This window comes from Malania oleifera, chromosome 9 (assembly GCF_029873635.1).
Source record: "Malania oleifera isolate guangnan ecotype guangnan chromosome 9, ASM2987363v1, whole genome shotgun sequence".
NCBI classification, from domain to species: Eukaryota; Viridiplantae; Streptophyta; class Magnoliopsida; order Santalales; family Ximeniaceae; genus Malania; species Malania oleifera.
This window is the reverse complement of record NC_080425.1, coordinates 83,567,228-83,586,714: the sequence shown is the minus strand read 5'-3', so window position 1 is coordinate 83,586,714 and position 19,487 is coordinate 83,567,228. Positions and strand designations below refer to the sequence as shown.

Sequence of the window (19,487 nt, the reverse complement as noted above, 5' to 3'; positions counted from 1 at the left end):
AAAGTTCGTTGTCTTTTTTTGGGTCCAAAAAGGTTGGCTTACACAACGAGGAACGGATGGGTCATCTATTCACATGTACCATTAAATCTGCTTTTTCCGGGCAGAAATCCTGGGGTTCCTGTTTGGTTGGTAAGAAAAGCACCCACTCTTCTGTGGGAACTTTGTAGAACACTTGGTGCCCACTGCTGCCTACTACTAAACTACCAATACATATTTATATCACCCGTGGACAGGGACTGACGTGTTGGTGAACGTCCAATCAGTAGGTCCTAAAGTCAACCAGCAATCAAGAAAAGGCAGATAAAACAATTTCTCTTGCATGAGAGAGAGAGAGAGAGAGAGAGAGAGAGAGAGAGAGAGAGAGAGAGAGAGAGAGAGAGAGAGAGCACTATATATATATATATAGGCTAGCGGCAGCTCAGCATGCCAATTCACAGCAAAAAGCAAGCTTATATCTCCAAAGTGCATCTAGAATATGTGGGCCGACTGGATTATCATCCAACGTGCATTTGAAAACTGGGTCAAGCAAATTATGTCTGTCAAGTTCATACAACTTTCCTAATGCTAAAGCTTTTTTGACAATATTTTAAGGGGAGTTGATAAATAAAACTCAGTCTTCCAAAATAAAGAAAATTTTTATTTACATTACACAAATTTTTGCACATTAAGTAATTTAAGAAGAAATGAATGCAGAGAAAAGAATAAAAGAAGAAAATGATGCACTAACTTGCCTCTAGGTATTTAAATAGACATTAGAATACCTTTTTGTTTAATAGTTGAGTTACTATGGATTTAAAATTGTTTAGAATTGTAGAAGGAATTTCCTCGTTAAGAGATAAATTAATTTTGTAACATTGGGCCTCATCCTAAGTTTTTCTCTAGATATTTGGATGTATTCCTACTATTAATTAAAATAAGTGAAGGTAACTTTTAATTTATATTTTTTGGGTCATTATATTTTGAGCGTAGTTCACATATTGACACTCAAAATTGAACATTCAAAATAAGGTTAATATACAAGTAATTTGAAAAAAAATGTTTATGAAATCAAATATTTACCCATTTGAAGCTATCCTCTCCATCCACTTACATTTGTAAATGCTTTAAATTAGTCCTAAATATATATATTTTTAAAAAAATTAAAATTATTATCGCAACGTCCCCGAGAAGGGTCCGGAATGACAAGGGATAATAGATTTTGAGTTTTGAAATGGAGTCGCCACTAACTTATTCTTTATCTTGGTATGGTTAGAATACCTAATTTTAGGCCGTTTTACCAGAATAGGGATCGAGAGTTCGGTTATGCGAGAGGAAGGTACTAACACCCCCTACACACCTGTTCTACAAACGATACCTAATTAACTATGAATTATCCCTAAATTGAATTTTGATGGTCTTTAATTAACTCCTTTAAAATAAACAAATAAATAAAATCAAAATGAGATTTAGAAATGTCTAATAAGAGCTTCAAATGAGGGAATCTTGTTAAATAAACCTCTCATTAAAGCTGATACATGTGAGGTTTAAAATATCTCTTTACCTTTTTTGAAATCATTAGGACGCACCCACCCAAAAAATTAAGAAAATCATAAAAAATCATCTTTGAAAACATTCTCAGATTTTTCAAAATCCTTGTAAAATCATTTTGAAAATTTTCAAATATTTTCCTAAAAAACTTTCTAATATTTTTAAAGAGTTTTCTTTATTTTTCAAAGGTCTTTTATTTTCTTTTTTTTATTCCGAGTCAAAATAACTCAAAATATTTTTCCAGACTTCAAAAATATTTTTCCAAATTTTTCTTCATTTTTCATGATCTCTTTTGTAATTTTCGGCTATTTCCCCTATTTTTTTTTAAAAAAATTAAAACTAATTAATTAAAATTATTGAATAAAATAATATATAAAATAAATAAATAAATAAATAAATAAAGGTGAATCGGTTCAACCGGCTCATTTAAAATGAACCGGATTAATTCAGCAGGTGCCACATGTCCACCCATAGTGGTGACACGTGACACTTTTTAAATCCTTTTTTTATTTTTTATTTTTTATTTTTTATTTTTTTTGTATTTTAAAAAATATTGTCATAGAGTGACATTAGCAAAGTTATCTTGATATGTGTCACCATGACACGTGTCATTTTCTAGGGTATTCCTTTTATTTTTAAAATTTTGTCTTAAAAAAAACATATAGGATTTTTAAAGATTTTTCTTACCTAAAGCTGCTGTTGCAACGAGCTTGTTGTTCGAGTCAGAAAACCGAAGTTATAAAATTCCAAATAACAAGTTGACCGATCAGAATTAGGAGGGATGAATCATAGATAACCTAATCGTGTGGATCAAACTGATTGCGCAGGCACCCCTACTGCTGCAATGAAGTTGTTGTCCAGATAAGAAAACCAAGGGTTCCCAAGCTTCAAATGACAATCAGACCATCCAGAGTGAAGAAGGATGAGTTAGGCACCACCTATTAAAATATCGGCTCAATCGGACAAGAAATCACCTTCCGATAGTTTAGGGTGAATTGACTGCGTAGGCATCCCCAATCCTGAATTTTTAGGAAAAGCACTTTTCTCTCTCTCTCTCTCTCTCTCTCTCTCTCTCTCTCTCTAACATGAAATTCTTTTTTCTCCACTTTGTTCTTATTTCTTCCTTTTTATCATTTCTTGACTGAAAATAGGCGAGGAAAGTTGAGCTGAGGGATTCACCTATTGCAGAGGGGAGCCAATAAATGACGGATTACCAGATAACTGCTCAGGTGCTTGGGGAACGAGTGGGGGGCTGGGTGAAAAGTCTTGGAAGTGGATACATCGCCCTTACAACATCATCTTCTATGGGTGCGACGGGTCGTGCTGAGATGGAATGAGCACGTCGAGATGCCGAGTCTCGGGCGGATGAGATGATTCAGCGGATGCATACGATGGAAATGGAGAACCAGCAATTGAAAGACATGGTGTCTAACGTCACAGTGGAGAACCAAAGTTTGAAAGACATGGTGTCTAACGTCTCGATGGAGAACTAGAGTTTGAAAGACAAGGTCTCCACCTTTGAAGCCACGCTCGACGCAATTCTGAACAGGCAAGCACAGTTTGAAAAAATGATGTGCCGACCTCGACCAGATGTGTCACGCCCCGAACCCCGAAATGGGTCCCAAGGGTGAAAATGTCATCTAACCTATCCCTATATCCGATCAAACATCCAAAGATACAGTACAATGGATGAGGGTCCGACCCCGTGGGATTCCCAAGTACTCTAAACGCATCCAAACACAATTATATACACAGCGGAAAAAGGTCATCTATATACACATATGCAGTACCATAGTAGAGTCTATACAAGAGCAGAACATGACTCTATCAAAAAGTACAAACTGGGTGCCCAAAAACATCTCAAAATGGCAACCCACCAAAAATACAGTCCTAGCACTTACTCAAGCGCTAACCGCAGTACACCGGCCACTATGCTCCCTACACCAAGACGCTCGCTCCGGTTACTCGAAGGACTTGTAAAAATGTACGTACAGAAGGGGTGAGACACCTCTTAGTAAGGAAGAACACAGGTTATATCGGTGTGTGGCATTTGAGTGTTATCATGATACAACATACACGTAGTTAAATGCAATCCAATACTAGTTCACACCGTGCACACACGCACACATCCACATACACATGATCAGCAATCTCGGTGTCGTCACACCCTTCGGCCCGAAGCTGGTCCGCGACAATCCGGTGTTGGCCCGTAGGCAACCCGCGAAGCACGGCGCCACCGGCACATGGCTAGTCCCTGACTCCCATAGCATCGTACCGATGCTAACTGGTGGATCCACACCCTTCGGCTTGATCTGCCAGAATAGGCTCACGCGCTTGGATATAGAGTCGGACACTCTTGCCTACGTGAAGGCGATAAACACACGCCCTCGGATATAGAGCCGGACACTCTTAGTACCTAGAATAATTTCGAAATCGCGTTCCTACTAGCATTTCAACATATCACACACACACATGCATGCTCATATAACGAAAGAAACCACACCCATTGGGTAATCTAAATCATGATTTTCCAAACAAATACAGTTTAAACAAGTCAAGGCACGACAATCCCAATATCATAGTATAAATCAACATATACCCTCGATTTTCAACAAAACCAGCGATGCAGCCTATCGCCCCCTTTTTCCCAAAACTGTAATAATGAAAAACACATAGTGTTCCCCATTAGATCCCCCCAAATGAGTAGCCAAAACACACACAGGACTGTGGACCACAGTTCCACCGAGTTCGATTTCAAAAATAACCAATATAAACATAGTTCCCCTTACCTTTTCCCCGAACAACAAATCCCAAACTCCAAGGCCCCTAAACAGCAAACCAAGTTCCAAAACCTACAAATCACAGTACAGAATATGTTCACAAGACCGTTACCTACAAAACTACTGGATCAGAAATGAAAACCGAGTCTTACCTTGATTTTTCGCCAAAACTCGAAAATCTCTGAATCGAGATTTCGATCCGTAGAAATTGTAGAGAATCCTTACACGATCCTCGTGGTAACTTCAGATTTCTGATTCCATCAACAATCAGCGAAGAAATCTAGAGAGAAAGGGGAGTAAAGAGAGAGATATGTTTTGAGTTTTCTTAGTGAGGAAGTAAAGGAAAATGATATTTATAACCCTTTGACCCGGGCAACTTCGTCAACGAAATGGTGCCTTCGTCGACGAATCTTCCACTACCTTTGTCGATGAATCGGTGGCCTCGTCGATGAATCTGAGATCACCAATTTTTTCAAGACTCCTCGGCTTCTCCTCGTCGACGAGAAGAACAAAGACTTCGTCGATGAAATCTAGCTTCGCCGACAAAATCTGCCAAATTCCCAATTTACCCCCCTCTTATTTATTTAAACCCGTTTATCACGGTTCGGGTTCTTACAAGATGATGCAGGTGGTTCCTCTCATTAGAAGGTATGTAAAACATAGTTTGAATTGCATGAAATTATAGTTCCGTTGCTTGTTTAATTCTATTCATATGTTGAATTGTGAATTGTTGGGAGATAATGGAACTGTATTGTTTGTATTGTTGGGACTTGATTTATCTTTTCTGCAATTTCATATATGCATAGACAGACCCTAGGTTGTGTAATACTGTTACTTGCTTAGCTAAACTTAGGAGGAACTTTTGTGACTTGCAGGTTTGGGTAATGTTCTATCTACAGACGTCATGCTGCCGAAATTTTATTAAATTCCAACGCTTAAGTTTGAATTGCATTTAATGTAGAAGGGTGTCTATGTGTTATGTGACTGGTATTCTTTCCATGAGTAATAGTGTCATACCAACATGTGCAGTGATGCAGCAATAGTGAACAATGAAAATGAATGCATGTACAACTCACTACACTGTTGACACCTATTTTCTATTTAATAGTGGTGGCTTATGTTGTTCATTTAGGTATGCACTGCAAACAATATTTTTTTTGTGCGCGCGCGCGCATGTGTATGTGTGTGCTATTGCCACCCTTGCCTTACTCTTTGAAAAACTGACCTTTACTGTTCTAAGACTTGAGTCTAAACCTTTCTCTGAAGAGGGATTTGTCTTATTGTGGATCCAGTGATATGGTAATATTGTAGTATGTTGTACTTTCATGCAATTACCTATGGTTTTCTTCAAGCTTAATAGTGTCAATAAGTACACTGCAACTTGTATTTTTCAGTGTAGAATATTTATTTCATAATTAATGTTATGAGTCATCGTTTTGTGCTTAGCTACTTCTGCATGTTTTCATGCTGATGAAATAATGGTTGAATTGGTATTGTTTCCATTCCATGGTTCCCTCAATCAATTCTATGTTCTAATCAAACTGTAAATTTTACAGGTATGAATTTTTATTGATGCTTTTATGATAATGCTGCAAATGTTCAAGAAACATCAAGACAATTAAATAAATTTCAATTCAGATAGAAATTTTTGGAGTCTTGATTCATAGAAATCTCAATTTCAATATGGACTTCAATTTCATTTAAAAAGAAATGATGAAACCTATACAAATGATGGCAACCTTGAAGGAACTTTGGGAGATGTTAATGGGTATGATTATACGTAATTTGGATAAAAGATAAATTGAAAAAATATATTCATGACTAGTATATAGTATTTATGGTATATAAATCGCATGTGTCCAACACGTGAAGAATTAAAGAACATCCAAATCATTACAATAACCATATTACATTCATTTGATTGTCCAAAATCATCATTATAAAATGTCAATCCAACTATATCTTCGTGGTTGTTCAAAATCATTGTTCTTATCCCAGTAACTTAGATGTTGGGATGAAATCTTATGTTGTTTAGTGTTTATATACTTCACTAATTATAGTTTACAAAATATTGAGCAAGGGTGTACATGAGTATAATATGATCATTATAAATTATTAAATGCTAGTTATCGTGTCATTATATTGTATCTATGTTCTATCACTATAATTTATTTAAATAACTTCATTATTGGCATACTTTAAATTTTAAACATTATTATTACTTATAATGCAGTTTAAATAGATGTAAACCCCCAACCACATATATAAACGAATATGACATCCCAATCTCATTTAAAAGAAAAGTAGGAACCAAGAACTATAACCTGTAACGACCTGCTCTTTTTTCACCTATATTTTTTTTTATATAAATAAATTATCATCACATCATACATTCCAACTCAGCAGGTCACAATCCACCTAGGCCCGTGGGTACCAGGGATATAACAAAACATACAGAAGAAGCCTACGCAGCAGAAAGTATAAAATCATATACATCTCATCATAATGTGCATAACACATACCAAAGTCACTACAATTTCTATCTCACAGTATATACATCTCAAAAATGAAATCTAGGGACAATCCCCACAAAACCTAACTGTCCCTACCAAAAACTTACCCTTCCAAAGAGGGCAAATAACTGATCTAGATCAGCGGGGCTTTTCCCACTCTCCTATCAGGGGCTCCTGAAAAATGTATAAGATTTAGGGGTGAGACACCTCTCAGTAAGGGAAATAAACTAATACCAGTGTGTGGCAACATGAGTATTCTGTGTTTACATATACCATACATAACATATTTAATACTGTTTATCAAATCTGGGAAAACATATGCATATCAAAACATGGCAGAACATACTGCCTTTTCATAAACATTTCTCATCTCATATCATAATAATAATAACATAAAAACAACCCTGGTAGGTTAGCTGGCTGTTGTCATGTATTACCCCCACATGACTGGGTTGTGTGGCCCGAAGGCGGGACCTGACAATGGTTGGCCGACCACTGCCAAGTCAAACAGTAGTCTGTAGGTCCGATGGGTCTACCTAGACTGGTCCGTACACCAGGGGCGATAACAGCACACTTCTTGAAAATAACCACATCGACCATCCAATCTCACACCACTCCGTACAACGGCGTTAACACAGATATCATGATCACGAGGACCATGGACACATAGCAACGGTACCGTACAAGTGCTAGCCTAGACCAAGCCAACCAGGTTCTGATATCATATACATATACTAAAACCGTGATACATAAATATCTCATATCATTTATTTTCACATCAATCATAATATTTCACATATATACGTGTATCATGAAAATCATCGGCCCGTACGCCGGTATTACACATTTTAACATAGCACGGCCCGTACGTCGGCAAATCACATAGCACAGCCCGTACGCTGGCAAACCACATAGTACGGCCCGTACGCCGGCAAATCACATAGCACAACCCGTATACTGGCAAATCACATAGCATGGCCCATACGCCGGCAAATCTCATCCACATAGCACGGCCCATATGCCGGCAAATCACATATACATATAAAAATATCTCGGCCCGTACGCCGGTTTTCCATCATAGAAATCCATATCGTCTTCATTCCAAAAAAAAAACAGTATTTCACAACATTTTTATACTCATGCCACACTAAACAAATTTTCTGCGTATTCAACATATCATCATTTAAACAGTATTTTTCAAATATAAATCATATATATAAATATATTTATTTTTCCTGAAACCAGATGCTATATATATATACATACATTTTCTCAAAACAAAACTAGCTTAGTTTATCCCCTTACCCGATTCCTGAAAAGCCCATAAGAAAATCTTCCCCGTACCCACAAGGTTCTCAACTCAACACCCTGAAAATGAAAACTCGCAGAATTAAAGTTTAGTATCTTCGTACGTACAACATTTTCTATAACTACCACTAAGTCAAATTCGACTTAAAAAGTCTTACCTCAACTTAGAGATGATTCCCAATGTTCCCAATCAATACCCTGGAACTGAAAATTTTCAGTATTAAAGTTCAGTATTTTTATACGTATATCACTTTCTTCAACTGTCAAAAATCCAAATATTGAATATAAAGCCTTACCTTGGATTTGGGATGAAATCCAACTTCGTTTCCCTGACGATCCGCTCCGACAAACTTGTAGAGAACTTCGCCAGGAGCGTCGTGGTGGCTTCGGTTTATCGATCCGGCGTAAAACTAGCCCGGAATCGAAGAGAGAGAGAGTCGTAGGAGAGAGGGAGAAGAGGAGAGAGAGAATGAACTCAAAGCTTCTTAAAGAAGCTTGTGTTATTTTATATATATATATATATATATATATAATAGTAAACATTTATTAAAGTGTAGCTTCTTGAAGAAGCTTTTATACTTTATATATACACACACACACACACACACACACACACACACACACATATATATATGTATATATATATATATACATGCTTTAATATATATATATATATATATTTGTTCCTTATCATACTATTCATTTTACTTGTTAATTTAATTAATTAATTTTATTTTATTATTTTATTATTATTATATATATATTTTTTTCCCGGTTACTACATTCCTCCCCCCTTAAAAGAATTTCGTCCTCGAAATTTACTGTTTCCGTAAGTCGCCATCCTTTAATCAGGAAAAATGGTCTACTCATTTTATTACCTACCCTCACTTATGGTGGATGAATACCGTGGTTACATCTCGAGTTTTGGAAGATTACATATACAAAAGAAAACCATTCTCTCAAAACTAAAGTACTACACTATTCAACCATTACATGTACCTGCAACAGAAAACTACTTAACTATTTACATTTATTCACTCAGACTTCTTGAAATAAATGCGGATACCTCTACTTCATCTGCTCCTCAGACCCAAGAAGCCTCTTCTACTGCATGATTCCTCCACAAGACTTTTACTTGAGGAATCGTCTTGTTACGTAGCTCTTGCACTTTCCTATCCAGAATCTGTACTGGTACCTCCTCATATCCCAGTGAATCACTAAGCTCCAACTCATCATAATTGATGACATGAGAAGGGTTTGGGACGTATTTCCTCAACATAGCAACATGAAATACGTTGTGAATCCTGGATAATACAGGTGGCAAAGCTAGCCTGTAGGCTACCGGTCCCACTTTATCTAGAATCTCAAATGGACCGATAAACCTAGGACTAAGTTTACCCTTCCTCCCAAATCGCATAACCCCTTTCATCGGAGCTATCTTCAAAAATACGTGATCACCTACATCAAACTCTAAATTCCTGCGGCGATGATGGGCATAACTCTTCTGTTGGCTCTAGCTGCACTGATCCTATCCCTGATAAGACGAACTTTATCACACGCCTGCTGAATCAGCTCTGGTCCCACTACTCGCCGCTCACCCACTTCATCCCAAAATAAAGGAGAACGACATCTCCTACCGTACAGAGCCTCAAATGGTGCCATGCCAATGCTAGACTGATAACTATTATTATACGCAAATTCTACTAATGGCATGAACTGAGTCCAACTACCCCCAAAGTCTAGTACACACGCTCTGAGCATGTCCTCTAATATCTATATCGTCCTCTCAGTCTGCCAGTCTGACTGAGGATGGAATGCCGTACTAAATGATAACTGAGACCCTAGAGCCTCCTGCAAACTCCTCCAAAATCGTGATGTGAATTGTGGGTCTCGATCCGACACAATAGATACAGGCACCCCATGAGAACGTACTATCTCCTGAATGTAAATCTCCGCTAAACGGCTGAGGGAGTAGCTGATCTTGATGGGAATAAAGTGGGCGGTCTTCGTCAATCGATCAACAATCACCCAGATGGCATTATGACCATGTAACGCCGTCGGCAGTCCTGACACGAAGTCCATCGATATGTGATCCCACTTCCACTCCGGGATGAATAATGGCTGCAACTGCCCTGCCGGTCTCTGGTGTTCAGCCTTTACCTGCTGGCACGTCAAACACTGCGCTACATACTCGGCAATCTTTCTCTTCATACCATTCCACCAGTATGACTCTCGTAGATCTCTGTACATCTTCGTACTACTGGGATGAACTGTATACAAAGATCTGTGAGCCTCCTCTAGAATAGTCTTCCTGATCTCAGTATCGGCAGGAACACATAATCTGGAACGGAACTGCAAAGCTCCGTCATCTGCGATACTGAACTCCTCCCCCTGCCCACTCTGTACTCTGTCAATCACCTCCACTAGCTCTGGATCTTCCTTCTGGGCAGCTTTAATTCTCTCCTGCAGGGTAGGCTGTACCACTAGGCTGGCAATACATACTGGGAGATCACTCTCCACCAACTCTATGCCGAGTCTCTCCAGATCCATTATGATCGGATGCTGGATCCCCATAGCCGCCAACACTGGCTCCCTGGATTTCCTGCTCAACGCATCATCTACCACGTTTGCTTTCCCTGGGTGATAACTGATGGTACAATCAAAATCCTTAATCAGCTCCAACCACCTTCTCTGCCTCATATTTAGTTCTTTCTGCGTAAAGAAATACTTCAAACTTTTATGGTCAGAGAAGATCTCACACTGCTCACCGTACGGGTAATGCCTCCAAATCTTCAGTGCGTGTACCACTGCAGCCAACTCAAGATCATGGGTAGGGTAGTTCTTCTCATATTCTTTCAATTGCCTGGATGCATAAGCCACTACCCTGCCATGCTGCATTAATACACAGCCAAGTCCCTTCAAGGACGCATCACTGTAAATGGTATACCCTTCACCCCCACATGGGATGATCAACACTGGTGCTGTGACTAGTCTCTACTTCAGCTCCTGAAAACTCTGCTCACAACTATCGTCCCACTCAAATCTAACATTCTTCCTCGTCAGTCATGTCAAGGGCCCTGACAAAGCTGAGAATCCCTCAACAAAACGACGGTAATAGCCTGCTAGCCCCAAGAAACTCCTGATCTCGTGGACATACACACACACACACACACACACACACACACACACACACACACATATATATATATATATATATATATATATACATGCTTTAATATTTATATATATATATATATATATTTGTTCCTTATCATACTATTCATTTTACTTGTTAATTTAATTAATTAATTTTATTTTATTATTTTATTATTATTATATATATTTTTTTTCCCGGTTACTACATAACCGAAGTTTCATAATTTTTGAAATCATTATAAACTAGAGAAATTTCCAAAAACTCGGGGTGATGTGTCCAAAATTTCAACCAAAATCAGTATCTTTTAATGAAGCATCTCTCTTTTCTACCATCAGGTAATATACATTCTAAAAATGTGCATGTGTGTGCTTGTTTAATTCTATTCATATGCTGAATTGTGAATTGTTGGGAGATACTGAAACTGTATTGTTTGTGTTGTTGGGACTTGAATTATCTTTTCTGTAATTTCATATATGCGTAGATAGACCCTAGGTTGTGTACTACTACTGCTGGCTTAGCTAAACCTAGGAAGAAATTTTGTGACTTGCAGGTTCGAGAAATGTTCTATTTACAGATTACTGCTGAAAATTTGTTAAATTCCAATGCTTTCTTAACCTCCTCCCAAATAAATCTTCCAAACACTATAGCCTACAAGTAAATACAAGAGCCTCCTGGCTAACTCCTTAACTGAAGATCAAACAATATTAAACTCCCAACTTAATACCTAACTAGGAAAACGAAGATAAAAAGCATGCATAAAATCTAGTCAAAATAAAGATCTTTATGTATGTATGTATGCAATCATTACTGGTTGGATTATTTTGAATTGTTTTGTGTAAACACCCAGGTTTGGAACATATTTCAATGGAAAATGTCATATTTATAGGGGAAATACTGCCATAATTTTTCAAAACTTCTATAATTTTGAAAAACCTAATCCTATAGGCTTTCATGCATATCATTGTCTTTATTTTTGAGCCATAAGGTTGTCTTAAGTACATTGAGCATCTGTATGATGCAAAAATATTCTAAATTGCATGCTTTTATGACTTGCAGGTTTGGGAAATGTTCTATTTATACACGACATGCTGTTGAAAATTTATTAAATTTCTCCCAAAATAATCAAAGTCATATACCATATTTGTGAGAATGATTATAGTATGCTGAATGTTAAAACATTTTTGAAGGAATGAGTAAAGTTTAAATGAATTGTGAACTTCATTTTTAAATTTACTTTTACATATGCTAAGTGAAAATTTTATCAATAATAGACTCATTTGCATTATTGTATTATTATAGTTGTTTTTGAGTCCTAAAGAAGTCATGTAAACCTCAACATCACATTTTAAGTCTGATATAGATTGTTTATGGGATGCATAAACACATTACATTATTTAATGCTGATTATATGAAGATCTTGTGCACTAATAAAATTCATTAATTACTGGTTGGATTATTGTGAACTGTTTGTGTAAACACCCAGGTATCAAACATATCTTTATGAAAAATGTCCTATTTACAAGGGAAATGGTGCCAAAATTTCTCAAAACTGATAAAATTTAGCAATTTAAAATAGTATCATTTTTTGTTTTAACTTTTTTTGAATGTCCGTTTATTTTTCTATCAAATCATTGATACTTATAATACGTATATGGTCCAAAATCGTATACTAATTTTTTTTATTTTTATAATTCTTAATTTGTAGGGTTTGCGGCCATCACACCATCAACACCATCCTATGCACTATAGAAGGATGCAACTTTTGATTATATATATTCAAAAGTTGCATCCTTCTATAGTGCATAGGATGGTGTTGACGGTGTTATCTAAACATATGAGATTCATGTATAAAACATTCAGAATTTGTATAATGTATTTGTATTTGATTTTGAATTAGAATTTTTAATAATTTGTGAATCTTTTTAATAATTATGGTTTAATGTTATCTATGTAAAAATATAATTATAGATTTTCACAAGAATTAATGAAATAAAAAAATATTAATTTTCAATTAATTAGTGACGGATTCTATAGATATTAGTGAATGATCAAAACCGTCTCTCATACTATACTATTAATGACGAATATTGATCCTTCACTAAAGATCAAGTATTAATGACGGTTTTGATCCTTCACTAAAGTCCAACTATTAGTGATGAATTATGATCCTCCACTAAAGGCTAATAAGTATTCGTGACGGTTTTGATCATTCACTAATACTCAACTATTAGGGACGAATTTAAAACCGTCACTAATACTATTCTATTAGTGACGAATTATGATCATTCACTAAAGGTTAATAAGCATTAGTAACGGTTTTGATCCTTTACTAATATTACAGTATTAGTGACAGTTTTGAAATTCGTCACTAATACCCTACTATTAGTGACAAATTTGTGTCGAGCCAATATAGAATTTATAATGACGGTATTAGAGTTTTAGTAACGATTATAATCCGTTATTAATACGACATTATTAGTGATGATTTCAAAATTTGTCACTAATAATTAGTAGTAACGGCAGATATAACAACTAATTTAAAACCATCACTAATACTTATAAATTCGTCACTAATACTATTAGTGACGAATTTATAAGTATTACTGATAGTTTTGATCCTTCACTAATAACTTTATTTTTTGTAGTGAGGAGAGCCAATGGAATTAATAAGTTAGAAAGTGGAAAAATATAAGAAAAGAAGGCCAAAGTTTGTCATTTACAATAATGCCCCTCACATGCCACTTTTTAAAAGTTGTCTAATCCTGCATTCGAGAGGATTGATTTCGGGTTTTGGATTTGAATTTAAATGGATTTAGAAAAATTTCAATACAATTTTATATTATATTTTATCCAAATCCAATACAAATTTAAATTCACGACCGCTCCAAACGCAAAGTAAAAGCATTTGTTTGTTTGTTTTTTTTTTTTTTTGTAATTTCTCACTGAATTTGAGGAATACAAAGTGACCTTTTTTATTTTTATTTATTTTTTTAAAAATTTTTCATCTGCACTTATTTTCTATTCTCTCAATCCCATGTCAACCAAATAAGAGTAAGTGGGAAGAAATTCATTTGTTTTCTCTCCACATCTCATGTCAAACAAATAAGAAATAAGTGAGAGAGACACTCATTTTTCTTCCCATCTCTGCACTTTTTACCAAGCACCATCACAAGTTTTCCATTTGGACAATTATGGCCACTGTCTTTGTGGTGACACAGCCTACAAGGTTAAAGGCAAGTCATAAACACCATCCAGCATGTTTTCCATTTCCTTCAGACAAATGGGCGGAACTATATATGTAACTTGGTCAACCAAGTGTGGTGACAAGTGACAATCACTTGGCTCAAGAAGTGTGATGATTCAAATGTGTGGAATGATGCAATGTAATAGAACAACTAGTTTCATGTAGGTGATGTTTTCAACTTATATATTCTATGCTTTAATGTATGTATAAATTGGATGACCAATAACTATTACTTAAGTTCGAGTCCATCCTAGCGATACCAAATTAAGCGATAAATTAGTGGAGGATTGAATTAAGGACCTTGGGATCACCAAGGCTCAACTTTACTTTTACTGCTTAAGCAAATCGAGTTCAACTTTAATGTATGTACATGTTAACGTGCTGATTAACTTCATAATGAAATAGAGAAAGACTTCGACGCTCTGTAAGCCAAAACCTTGATCTTTTAGTCAAGTGAGAGGTCATTCTAATTTCCAAATGGGAAGATGAAGTCACTAGTTTGTTCAAAAATTATTTTCATTATAGCTCCGTTTGTAACTTGGGAAGTGTGAGGAAAAGGAAAGAAAAATATCATGAATCTATATTTTCATGTTTGGTTATCAAGGAAAGTGAGAAAGAAAATAAAAATACACTAAATTTATGAACAAAATTTTTATTTTAGACATCATTAATATTAAGTTTTTCCTAATATTAATCATATTAAAACAAATTTTTATTTTTGATAGTATTTAATGGAGAAGGAAAATATAAGGGAAAATCAATTTCCTCCTTATTTTCCTTTTTTTTTTTTTTTCCAAGTAAAATTTTTGATCCAAACATACCCTAAGGATCCATTAGTAAGAAATCTACTTTTTCATGTTTAATTATAAGAAAAGTGAGAAACAAAATAAAATATATATTGAAATCCGTGAACAAAAATTTAATTTTGCATGTCATTAACCTTTTACGTATCTTAATTTTTATTGTATTTTATCAAAAATTTTGTTCTTAATCATATTTGATATGGAGTGAAGATAAAATTGAAATTTTTTTTTTATTTTCCTTTTCTTTTTCACAAAAAAAGCCCTTAATCCAAATGGTCAATCAAAAACAATAAATTAAGAAGCATTAACACTTTGAATCTGTTTGGATCAAGGATTTTACTTGGGAAAAGGGAAGAAAAGGAAAATAAGAAGGAAACTCATTTTCCATTATATTTTCCTTCTACATGAAACACTATTAAAAATTTAAAAAATTATTTTAATACGATTAAAAATTAGAAAAATTCAAATATTAATGATTTGTAAAACTATTTTTCATTTTCTTTCTTAGTTTCCTTGATAAGCAAACATGAAAATGTGGATTTTTTAAAATTTTTCTTTCTTTTTCCTAATATTTTTTAAGTTCGGAACTTAAATAATCAAAAAACATATTTAAGATGAAAAAGATAATTTCATTTCTGTACATGTCCCATTCCCATTCTCCTAGTGCTTGGTTTCCCTTGGAATACGTAATGCGTGATTTAAAAAAATTCCATTGACAATTTTTTCTGAGTCATTCAAAGACGTTTATTTTTCTCTTTATATTTTGCACAATGATCTTAGAAAGGTAATCTATTCATTATCATTCTTGTTTTAAACCCCTCAATTCAATGAATTCTCTTTTTGTAATCTATTTAACACCTTCCAAGTGGGAAATCTGGGATGGCTTAAATGCCTAGTGTTATTTTATTATTTAATTTTTCCTCCAAGTGAATTTCTAAATTTTAAGATATGAACAATTTAGCTGTACATGCTCAGTGCACTTACATGTCGACAAAGAAAAATCAGAGGATAAGGATATAATAGCGTTACATTCACCTGAAGATCATATTTGTAGACACTATATCTTTATCAAGGCCAAATATAATAAAAGTAGACATTATTATTATTATTATTATTATTATTGTTATTATTACAAATACAATAGAAGAAAATATAAAAAAATACATTGAATATTGTGAAGTACAAGGAATACAACAAAAAAAATATAAAAAAAGATGATTAGAGAAGAAGAATAAAATTCCAACAAAAATACAGGGGAAAATGCTGTAGTAGTACAAAATACAAAAAAAAAAAAAAAAAAGGGGCGGGGGGGGGGGAAGAATCCCAATTCTCCAAGCATCTGCACGCATGCACAAAAAAAAAAAAAAAAAAAAAATTGGTTAGCTGTTAAGAGTAAATAAAGGGGAGTTAGTAGGTGGGAGATTAGCAGTAAAAATGTGGTTGAAAGTTTGATTTAAAATGTTCACAATCAATGCTCCCCAAGCCTATAAATTGAGGCTTTCTGAAGGAGCATAAAGGGGAGTACCAATAATAAGTAGTGAGAATACACCTGGAGAAATTTGCACACAGTGAGAGTTATAGAGAGAAATTCACACATAGAGACGTTCAAATAGTGAGAGGGACAGAGAAATTTCATGCAATGAGGAGTAGTGATTGATTGGCCCAAAAACTTTTTTACAGTGAAGGTTATTCGGGGTCAAAGGTTCTTAAGGGAGTATTGAAGTTAAAGTAGAAAATTGAAAAACCAAAATTAGAAGGGATTTTGAAGATTAAAGGGGTTGAGAGCCAAAGGTTGGATTTACATTTTTGTGTTTTTGTTTTGTTTTTATTCTATTTATCATGCTTAATCTAGTTTTAAAAATGAACTGATGATCGGATCCAATTGGTGGATCCAACCCATTAAACCAGGTCCATTAACTCGATCCATTAAACTTGGGTTGAGCCGACTCGTGGGTCAGGATCCGACCCATTAACTCGGACTCCCTATGACCTAGGTCCACGTGGACTTGGGTCCATTGACTCATTGATCAAGCCCAGCCTATCGTCTTAAAAAAAAAAGTCCAAATCTTCAAGCCCATTCTTAAAATAAAATCCCAAATCTCCCAAGCCTAGTTCTTAAAATAAAAGCCCAAATCCCTTAAGACTAGTTTTTAAAATAAAATCCCAAATCCCCCAAGCCCATTTCGTAAAATAAAAGCCCATCCTACTATTTTTAACAAAACCAAGCCCAGTTTTAAAATACAAGCCCAAAGCATGTTTTTTTAAAACAAGCCCACTGTTTGTTTGTTTTTTTTTTTGTTTTTAAATACAAGCCCGAGCCGTTCCTTTTTAAAACAAGTCCACTATATATATTTAAAAAAGTACAAGCCCAAGCCCATTTTTTAGCCCACTATTTTCAAAATAGAAACCCAAGCCCAACAATGGGTTAAGCCCAAATTCAAAATCAGCCAAGCCTAAACTCACCTGGATGCAAGCCTAATGGCTAGTTCCTGGTCAAGCCCAAGTGGGCTTGATCTGACCCAAGGTCCAACCTAATTCACCCAACCCAATGTCCATTGACTCCTTGACCTATCCATGGTCAAGCCCGAGAGCCTATTTGGCTCTTGAGAAAATTTTGAGAAAATAGCCAAAAAAACCCCATGAAAAATGCAAATATCCATGAAATTGACAAAAACAAAAATGATGAACAAAGACAAAAAAAGGGAGAGGGGGGGAGTTATCTTTTGCATAACCCATCGATTCCCCCTGTAAAATGTGGGAAGTTGTGTATTAACAAGCTTCAGAAAGAACAGTGAAAGAAAAACAAGAATGAAAAACAAATTTCTTTTCTTGATTCATTGAATATTTTCAGTGCTATATAATTGGTTCATTATATAGGAAAAGTGACCAATTATATCTTTACATTTGGACCACTAAGATAATGAACAAATAAACTAATTAACTACTTATAATAGTCATAACAGATTGCTCTGTAAAACTCTAACACCCCCCCTCAAGATGAGAATGGATACTAATCATTCCCATCTTGTGAATAAGATGATGAAAAGGTAGTAAACCAAGAGGCTTGGTTAATATGTTAGCTAATTGATGCTTTGAAGGAATATGGATGATTTTAATTAAGTCCTCTTGTAACTTTTCTAGAACCAAATGACAATCCAGTTGAATATGCTTAGTCCTCTCACGATGCATAGGGTTAGAAGCAATTTCAGATGCTGGTTTACTGTCAGTGTATAACAAAGCAGCTTGATAATGTTGAACATGTAAATCAGCTAGAAGATAGATAAGCCATTGAATTTCACAAGTTGTTGTAGCTAAAGCTTTGTATTCAGATTCAACAGATGATCTGCTAACAATAGCCTGTTTATTTGATTTCCATGAAATAAGAGAATCTCCAATAAAAACCGCGAAACCAGTTACACTTCTTCTAGTATCCAAGCAGTCACCCCAATCACTATCTGAAAAAGCTTTCAGATGAAGAGACGAACTTGCAGACAATAAAATCCCCTATCCTGGTGTAGCCTTAATATATCTGAGTATCCTTTTAGCAGCCCGAAGATGTATCATGCTTGGATGAGCCATAAACTAGCTTAGAACTTGAACAGAGTATGCTATGTCTGGCCGAGTGATAGTCAAGTATAACAAGCGACCTATGAGTCGTCGATATGATGTCGGATCATTTAGAGATGGTGAAGAATCTATTGCACTAAGTTTCAGATTGGATTCCATAGGAAAGGCTGCTGGTTTACATCCAGAAAAACCACTATCTTGTAAAATATCCAATGCATATTTTCGTTGAGAAAGAGTAATACCTTTAGCTGATCTAGCAATTTCCAAACCCAGAATATATTTGAGCTCACCAAGATCCTTGATGGTAAAAGAATCATGGAGAAATTGCTTGACTAAATTAATTTGATCAAGGCTGTCAGAAGCAAGGATTACATCATCAACATAAATGAGTAAAGCAATAAAAGCTAAGGGGGTTTGTTTGATGAATAAAGAAGAATCTGATTTTCCTTGAGTGAAACCAAGTTGCAGCAAAGAATGAGAAAGTTTAGAAAACCATTGTCTTGATTCTTGTTTCAGTCCATATAAACTCTTTTTGAGTTTGCAGACACGAGGATCAGTAGCTGAAAAATAACCAGGTGGCAATTGCAT

General features: G+C 35.2%; 1 pseudogene; it reads right to left on the bottom strand.

The window, feature by feature from the left end:
- Window positions 1-9,181: 9,181 nt before the first annotated feature.
- Window positions 9,182-19,487, bottom strand: LOC131163539 (uncharacterized; annotated as a pseudogene).